Source organism: Pteropus alecto, unplaced genomic scaffold (assembly GCF_000325575.1).
Source record: "Pteropus alecto unplaced genomic scaffold, ASM32557v1 scaffold20, whole genome shotgun sequence".
Taxonomy (NCBI): domain Eukaryota; kingdom Metazoa; phylum Chordata; class Mammalia; order Chiroptera; family Pteropodidae; genus Pteropus; species Pteropus alecto.
In genome coordinates, this window is record NW_006436298.1 from 1,791,861 (window position 1) to 1,800,459 (window position 8,599).

An 8,599-nucleotide genomic window follows, 5' to 3' on the forward strand; every position below is an offset into this window, starting at 1 on the left:
ACAGATATTGGATAAGGTCTGAAATAGACCTGAGATTCTTCTGCCTGAGATTCTGATCCAATATAATCAACCTGATATCAGTTACAAAACTAGTTTCTCCACTGCAGAATAGAATTATTTCAGAGTTCAGTGTTAGCCTCCATTGTATTTAGCAGTTGATTAAATCAATCAGACTCGGTGAGAGGTAATCCATGTTGTTGAGTTCATAAGTAAGTTCTCTTTCTGTTGCCACAGTCACTTTGTACATGAGTTCATGGAGAAAGTACTGACATGTCTGGAAAAAAATGTCTGATTGATTTCATAATTAATGATGATATCTTCTTCAAAGAATACAACAATTTAGAATTTAGTTTAGACACAAATATTCTCACTCTCTGCCAATTTTGAAAGACTCATCCATATATTTCTTTCTCTGACCAAGTTGTTACCAATTTTCTAATCTTTTGCTATGCAAATCCCTGAACATATGACAAAATCATTAGCCACTAACCACAAATATATACTATACATCTGGCCCTTTCCATATTTCTACAAAGTGACAACCAAATACACTGCTTTAAATTCTGCTTCCTAGGGGTATGCTCTTTACCATTATATTTAAGGACCATACCTGAAAGTGAATATATAATTTTGGCAATCCACTTCTGACTGGCATGAGAAGATTGGGCAAAGCCATCTACATTAGGCAAAATAATGACCCCCAAAGATGTCCACATGCTAATACTTGAAATCTTGGAATATATTATTATGTTACATGGCAAAGGAGAATTAAGGTTGCAGTTAGAATTATATTTGCTAATTGGCTGACCCTGAAGTGAGGAAATTATCTTAGATTGTTCAAGGTGGCCCAGTGTAATCCTAAGGGTCCTTTTAAGAGAAAGAACAGAAAAACAGGAAAATCTGAGTCAGAGATATTTGAAGACACTATGCTGTTCTTCTGGCTTTGAAGATGGAGCAACGGGCTATAAGCAAAGGAACACAGGAGACCTCTAGCATCTGAAAAAGGCAAAAACATTCTCGCCTAGATAGTCCAGAGGGAATGCAGCCCTGTTGACACTTTGATTTCTTTCCCAGAGAGAATCATTTTGGACTTTTGCCCTCCAGAACTATAAGATAATAAATTTGAGTTGTTTTATGCCACTAAGCAATTGGAAACTAATATACCATCTTTTTTTTTTTCCTTTGCTAACCGATCATAGCAAACTTCCCATGAAGATATAAGAATCAATTGAGGGAAGAATGGCAATGAGGCAGAAATGGTTACTATGGAAATATAAGAAACTTGCTCATGCAATTTACTTGGGTTTTCATAACCAGTCAGGTCTTATATCAAATACACCACTTCCTCTTTAAGAATGGACATCACTATTTTCACTGAAATTTAAGACTTTATGGATTATAAAAGCTCCAGTTAATAAAAAGCAAATCAAGGGTCCTACTTACTTGGTATTCCATGGTTAATAATCAATTTCTATCAATCCTCAATAGCAAATAAAAGCTTTTCTCAAGAAACTATATTTAAGTGTAAAAAAAGAATGCATTTACTTCAGTATCCTGAGGTATTCTGCTGAAATTCTTTTATTGGGACTTTTCAGAACTCCATACAACAAGCTACCTGCCATTTCAGCAAAGCTAAAAGAAGAAGTATTAGAGAAACCATCATAAGCTATTTTGATTTTTAAAAGTTCAGCATTTCTATCCTGGAATTTGGATAATAAGTTTAGTTATCCTTATCCTTGAGAAAGAGCTAAGAATTAAGGCGTAGATTGGGCAGGTGAAGGAGTCTCATAAGAAACTTCATTCTTAAACATCTACATGCAATATTATAGATTGAGGGAAAGACTGCACAGGCCGTTTACAAATCTCATTACATACTTTCTGTTTTTATTAAATTTGTTTACCATATAACTTTTTTACATGGTCACCAATACAATGAAATAGTTAAAAACAGGACATGATACAACAGCAATAAAATTGTATTTACATAGACATAAAATACTATTTGTTCATCTTTAAAAATATCCATAAGCAAATTTTGGTTCTTGTTTTTGAACCAAGATTTGTGCAGTAAAAAGAAATACACATATTTCCTGGCTTTCTAAACATTTCTCAAGTTAGAATAACATTTTAAAAATAAGTTAGTTAGGTATTTTATAAAACACCGCAAGTTATATCAGAAAGCTAATCAAAACACTCTAGAGAAATCAACTAAGTGGAAAAAGGAAATAAAATTTTATTAACCATTTAGATAATCTCCTAGAATGCATTTCAGAATTCAAAACAGGATAAGTAATGCTTTAATATCACCTGGTATGTTTCTGAGTACTAGAGTAATAATGATAAGTTATATATTATGAGCATGTAAATATAATTTAATAAATATACTTACTGCTTTGAAATTAAGCTCCTTTTGCTTTACCCATGTATTTTGTGTCTACAGTGTGTTGTCTAATTTTGAATAAATGCCCTCAAGAGCAAGACTGCCCTTCTCAAATGTTTGCCATGGCATGAAAAAAACAAATGGTCTCAATAAATCATAAATGCCATTAATTATGAACTACTGAAATTGATAAGTGTGGAATCTATGTTTTTGCACTTTATTTTTAATTAATTATATTCATATCAAAATCTTCAAATGATTATTTGCTTATTTAAGAAGAATTAAACCAAGAGCTCTCAAAGAAAAACATTTGTTTCACGCCACAGCCATCTCTCATCTTGAAGAAGCTATTTAGTTGCCTTAGCTCAAATCATAATAATGGTTTAATTTTTTAAAAGGTTGAATGAAGCAAGATTAAAATATTTCTGTAACTCTTCTGTACCTGACAGGAGATCAGAGACCATTATCCAAAGAAAGGCGTAGTAGACTACAACACTAGAGAGAAACACATTTTATGCAAGAAATTATTAATAGTTTAATGAGAGTGAAATACATAGTTATAGTATAGAGAATGGCAGAATTCAATGAAAAATACAAAAAAGGAATTAATAGTAACTCTCTGGTTAAGGGGGAAAATATAATAGAGTGAAGGGGGTGATGTTAAAGATAAAACCTAGATAAGAGTGATTAAGTAGGACTTTCTTGTTCTTCCCATATGGGAGACTTAGGCAAAGAACAGTCTGTTCAGTTGACAGCAGATTGGATATAAAGAGATTACAGCTCAGACAAACAAAGAATCTAGAGTCAAAGTTCTTTAAATTTAAGATGTGCAGATGAATACACTGTAATGGAGAGACACTTAATATCAAAGAAGACATCAAAATGGCTCAACATTAGTACTCATGGGAATGCAAAATGTAACTGGGAGATACCACTTTATCCCCACCAGAAGGGATCAAAGAAGAGAATACAAAGTATTGGAGAAGTTTTGGATCACCTGGAATGCTCATGCATCTCTAGGAGAAATGCAAATTTGTATAATCACTTTAGAAAACTTTGCCACTAAAGTTGTACACATATATGCACTTTACTCAGCAAATCCTTTCTTAGGAATACACTGTATTAGTTTGCTAAGTGCCACAGACTAGGCTTGAATGACAGACAATTTTATTTTTTTTCTCACAGTTCTAAAGGCTAGATGTCCAAGATTGGCATTTTGGTAGAGTTAATTTTTTCTGAGAGCCACGGGAAAGGATCTGGCCAGTCATCTCACCTTGGCTTATAGATGGCCATCTTCCTATGTCTTCACTTTGTCTTCCGTTTGTGTCAGTGTCAAATTTCCTCTTCTTATAAAGAGACTAGTTTTATTGGATTAGGACACACCCATATTATCTTATTTTAATCTAATTACCTCTTTAAAGGTCCTGTCTCCGAATAGTCTCATTCTGAGATTCTATAGATTAGATCTTCAAGACATAAATTTTGGGGGAGGGGGGGGACATTATTTATCTCATAATGATATTTAACAGAAATGCCTATCTATCTGTCATCTATCTATCTATCTATCTATCTATCTATCTATCTATCTATCTATCTGTCTGTCTATCTACACACACACACACATACACACACAAACACACACACAAGCATTTATTAAAAATCCTTCACAGTGTTTATTGTGGTACTAGTCACATCTCCAAAACATTATCTACCCAAATGAGCATAACAAAAAGAATTAGTAAGTAAATTTTTATATATTTACACTATAGACCAGCGGTCCCCAAACTTTTTGGCACCAGAGACTAGTGCTTTTATGAGAATCTAATGCCTGATGATCTGAGATAGAGCTGAGGTGATGATACTAGCCCTGGAAAGTGGCTGCAAATACAAGTGAAGCTTCCCTGCCGCTCACCTCTTGCTGTGTGGCCCAATTCCTAACAGGCCACAAACCAGTACCAGTTTATGGCCCGGGGATTGAGACCCCTGCTTTAGAATATAGCAGTGAGAATGCATTAATAAATTTCACAAATAGAAAGGGGCAAACATAAAAATACACACTGTAATTTCATTTATATAAAGTACGAAAATAAAAGAAAATTATTTATGATGTTAGAAGTCAGGATAGGAATTACTCTTGGTGGTGAGGGTTTGGAGGGTGGGGTAGAGATTGTGACTAGAGGGAACATGAGGACACTTTTAAGGTATTGGTAATATCCCCATGTTTTGTTGTTGTTTTAATCTGGGTGTGTTCACTTTGTGAATATACACTAGGGTGTTATTTAAAAATCCTGTTCATTACTGAACATATTTTATACTATACAATGAGATTTAAAAAAAATAAGTGAAAACACTGAATGACTAAAACCCGTGTTGTTGGTTTTAATAACCAGACACACTATTTTGCAGCATTTTATGGGAGACTAGGGTAATGAGTCAACAGTTATCTCTAAACTGAAATTTTGATGAACTATTCCGTATTCCAGTTCTGGCCCTTAACTAGATTTATGACCTTGATCAAATATTTTTATTTCATTAAACCTCTGATTTCTCTCCCCTAAATTAAAGATTTCTATGGTTACTACTTTTGAAGTTCTCATTCAACTTTAGAATTCTATATTCTTATTAATTTAGGGATTGAATTGTTTAATTGGAGTAAAAATTATCTTTAAACATTTGACTAAAAAAAAAAGATAAGTTTTCCTACAGTGAAAATAAGTCTATTTCCTACTTTATTGTCATTAAAATATTAGGATTAAGTTCAGTTATAGATTAATTACAAAATTACCTTTTTGTTATTAATTTTGACAAACTGATTGTACATGTTTCCAGATGATTTTTTATGTAAAAATAGTTGATGGCAATTTTTAATGATTATTTAATAATTTCAAGTAAAGAAATAAAATATCTACTTACTAATACTGAAACTCAGAAAATTCTTTCTACTAATGTATATTCTTATGTAATAGAAAACCTTGGAACTATTACCAAATCACATAAAAGAAAGAGAAATACCAATCTAATATGGTTCAGAACCATACTAAATGCCAGATAAAAAGAAAAAAATGCAATGGGTTGCCAAGAATTATAAGTGGCACTGAAAGAGGACTTCTGATTATTTGAAGTCAAAGACTGACATAGTTAAATCAATTGAAAATGACAGTGGGCTGTTGTGTGGGGGCGAGAAATCAAAACATTTACAATTAATTAAATTCAAAGGAAAATAAAAGAAAACATAAACCATACCATTGTGCAGGCAAATACCACTCTTTGAGGGTACATACAGAGTAATTTTTATAGCTAACAAGAAATAAGAAATTATGACTCATGGTTGCCTCATGTATTGCATAGCAAAACTCAATATGAAACAGCTATCTTAAGCTTTTGGCCTTCAGTACACACATGTTAATATTTTACTTTGAGACCCCTATAAAAATAATACCTATGTCAGAAAAAAAGAAAAAGTAATAGAAAGAAAAATGAACTGAAGTCATCTTTAAGCAGCAGTTGCCTGATATTGCTACATTTGATTTCCATAAATATTCATAGAATACAATTTATGTTGGATCCATCACGAATATCATGTTTGAAGACAAGTGGAGGGGGAAAATGTGAAATATAATGAATAGCTTTCTGGTTCTAAATCCAAGCAGAAGTATAAGTGTTTTATACTTCCTTTGAGTAGTCATGCAGTAGCCTTTTCAAACTTTATGACAAACAGTCTCATAGTTGGGCAATAATGTTGCCATGTGGAAAATGCCAAAACATTTAAAAAACAAAACCTATTCTTCATATTTCAAATACTGATTTTTTTCCTTGCCTTTTAACTGTAGTTTACTTTTGAAATGTTAAAACAATTAAAAGAGAGAATAGCAGAACAAATACTTATAACGGCTTAAAAAACTATATACAATATTAAAGCATTTAAGATGATGAAAAGGATTTACAGTGTGACATATATTTACAATTTTTTTTTTCTTGAAGCACACCATTTGTCTTTGGAAAGATCATTTAAACTTTCTTAGATGATTTTATCACTATACATTATCTCAAGGGCATTAATGGCCAACTTAAACATAATATAAAGAATAAACATTGAATGATATAAAAGTCAGTGGAAAACATTGTTATTTGAATAATAATTATAATACAAGGGGACTGTTGTAATGAGTCCAATTCAGACCAATTCATTTATTACATTTACTTGTGATCTATTAAGACATTAAACCTATTCAATAGTTCTTTTAAAGACTAATAAGTAAATATTTTTTGTTAGTGACTATTATTTTCTCTATCTGTAGCCAAGGAAATTAAAAATAACTTCTACTATCTAATGAGGAAAAAATCACTCATTTTATTCTGTTCATTATTCCCAGAGTTTAGTCATATTACTCAAATACCAGTGGGCCATGTGCAAATTCTATTATCCTGAAGAAGGTGTACAGAATCCAAATGTCCACTGGTCCATGCTCTTACTCTGGGATAATGCTGAAGTGAATGGTAATCTATAGCACTGATTAAATATTACCTGTTACTGCATATTACATTACCTTTGGTTCAAAACTAATTGGTTAGAATGTGGAAAGGCATAAAAAAGTTTCAAGAGACAATTAAAAATTAATCTTTTCACCTATATATAGATTCATGTATCCCTTTATTGCCAACGAGAATTCACTAAGCATTTACAAAGTGCCAGCCTCCCTCTTTTTCTGGTGCTTAGATTCACTAGCAAACATATTAAAGAAATATCCTTCCCTTTCTGTTTTATTTCCTAGTAAAAGAAGGCATAAATAAATAACAATAAGGAAATTATATAGTACATTAACTGTTGATAAATGTTATGTAAAAAAATGGTAGAAAAGGTAAAAGGGAATGGGGAATGCAAGGTGGTCCAGGGCAGAGGAGAAAGTTGCAATTTTAATCAGGGTAGTCACAGCAGTCTCAGTGGTAATGTATCTTTGAGCAGACTTGATATAGAAAATGAGTTAGCAATACACATACTTTAGAAAGAAATGTTCCCAGAAAAGGAAACAACCAATATAAAAATTCTAAAATTAGAGCATGCCTGCTGCGGTCAAGGTATAGCAAGGAAAACAGTGCAGATGGAGCAGGGAGATGGCAAAAAATGAGATGTTCTGGTAATGGAGGCCTGTCTTTGAAGGACCTAGTAAGATATTGTGATGGTAATTTTATGTGTCTACTTGACTGGGTGTTGGTTGACATTATTTCTGTGTATATCTGTGAAGATATTTCCAGATGAGATTAGCATTTGAATCAGTAGAGTGAGTAAAACAAATTGTCCTCCCCAATGTGGATCATCTCATCTGTTAAAGATCTGAACAGAAAAAAGGCAGAGGAAGGGAAAATTCATTCTATCTGCCTGACTGAGTGGAAACACCCGTCTCTTGCCCTCAAACTAGAACTTATAATGTTGGCTCTCTAGATATATAGATACATAGATATAGATATAGATTTAGATATAGATACAGATATAGATATAGATATCTATAGATATAGATAAAATCTCCTTTTGGTTCTATTTTTCTGAAGAACCCTAATATAGGCATTGTAAGGACTTCGACTTTTATTCTCAGGAAAATGAGAAAGCACTGCAGATTTATGAGCCATCATAAATCTTTGACTATGGTTTTTGAAAGAATAGGTTATAGAGAAGTCATGTAACCGTTGAAATTAGATATAATAGTAGCTTGGTACAAGGAAGTAGTAGCAGAGATGGTGAGACACTGGTTGGTTTCTTGATATATCACAGATAAAAGAACTTCGTCACGAAATGGATATGAGCTATAAGAGAAAAGCAGTGGTCATGAATCACATCAAGTCTCCAGCCATGCTATCCTGAACAAGCCCGATCTCATCTGATCTCGGAAGCTAAGCAGGGTAGGGCCTGGTTAGGACTTGGATGGGAGATCACCTAGGAAGACCAGGTGCTGTAGATGTAAAAATAAAATAAAATAAAATACAAGGATTGTAAACTGACAAGGTCCTTGCAATCTGTGAGGTCAACCAAGGGTTGCCTCACCTAAAAAATAAAAAATTAAAATAAATAAATAAATAAATAAATAAATGATAAATAAATAAATATAAAAGAATTGCATCAAGTTTTTGACCTAAGTAATTGAAAGGATGAAATTGCCATCATTGCAGATAGGGAAGACAGTGGTTAGAGCAACTCCATGTTAGAAGCTCTCAAATACCTGAGTT

The 8,599-nt window shown here is 32.7% G+C and overlaps 1 pseudogene; it reads left to right on the plus strand.

Annotated features, from left to right (window-relative positions):
- The first annotated feature begins 8,215 nt into the window (after positions 1-8,215).
- Positions 8,216-8,334, plus strand: LOC112480779 (annotated as a pseudogene).
- Positions 8,335-8,599: the final 265 nt, after the last annotated feature.